This window comes from Nothoprocta perdicaria, unplaced genomic scaffold (genome assembly GCF_003342845.1).
Source record: "Nothoprocta perdicaria isolate Ctin4 unplaced genomic scaffold, notPer1 scaffold_40, whole genome shotgun sequence".
In the NCBI taxonomy this organism is placed as follows: Eukaryota; Metazoa; Chordata; class Aves; order Tinamiformes; family Tinamidae; genus Nothoprocta; species Nothoprocta perdicaria.
In genome coordinates this window covers 4445921-4446442 of record NW_020455644.1, presented here as the reverse complement: position 1 = coordinate 4446442, position 522 = coordinate 4445921, and positions in this window count along the sequence as shown.

Below are 522 nucleotides of genomic sequence, written 5' to 3'. Positions count from 1 at the left end.
TAGTTGGCTACCTCTTGGTCTCCCAAACTTGTTCCTATGCAAGCAAAGCCTATTCACGGTTAACATCTTGTGGATCATTAACAGGATGTGGTTACTTTAACAAAATCCTTCGATAGCCTTAGTGAACAAACGTGTTTATTACACACCCCATCACAACCCCCACCTCACCCCAACCGCCACACCCCAACCGCCACACCCCAACCGCCACACGCATGCGCCCGTCCGCCGACCCGCGTGCACCGCCTTCCCGCCCCCACCGCCGAGCATGCGCAGTGCAGCACGCGAGCGGGCAAGGCGGCTCTCTCACACCGAACGTGCGCCACCGCTCCGGAGCGCATGCGCAGCTCCATTCCCTCCCGCCGTGAGGCCGCGCGGGGACATGAGTGGGCGGGGCGTGGGCGGGGCGGGCGCCGGTAGCGGGCTGCGGAGGGAGGCGCGAGCGGCGGGCGCGGAGCCGGTGCGTGACAGGAGGGTCTGTGCGGGGGAGGTCTCGGTGCCGGTAGCGACGGTGCCATCGCCACC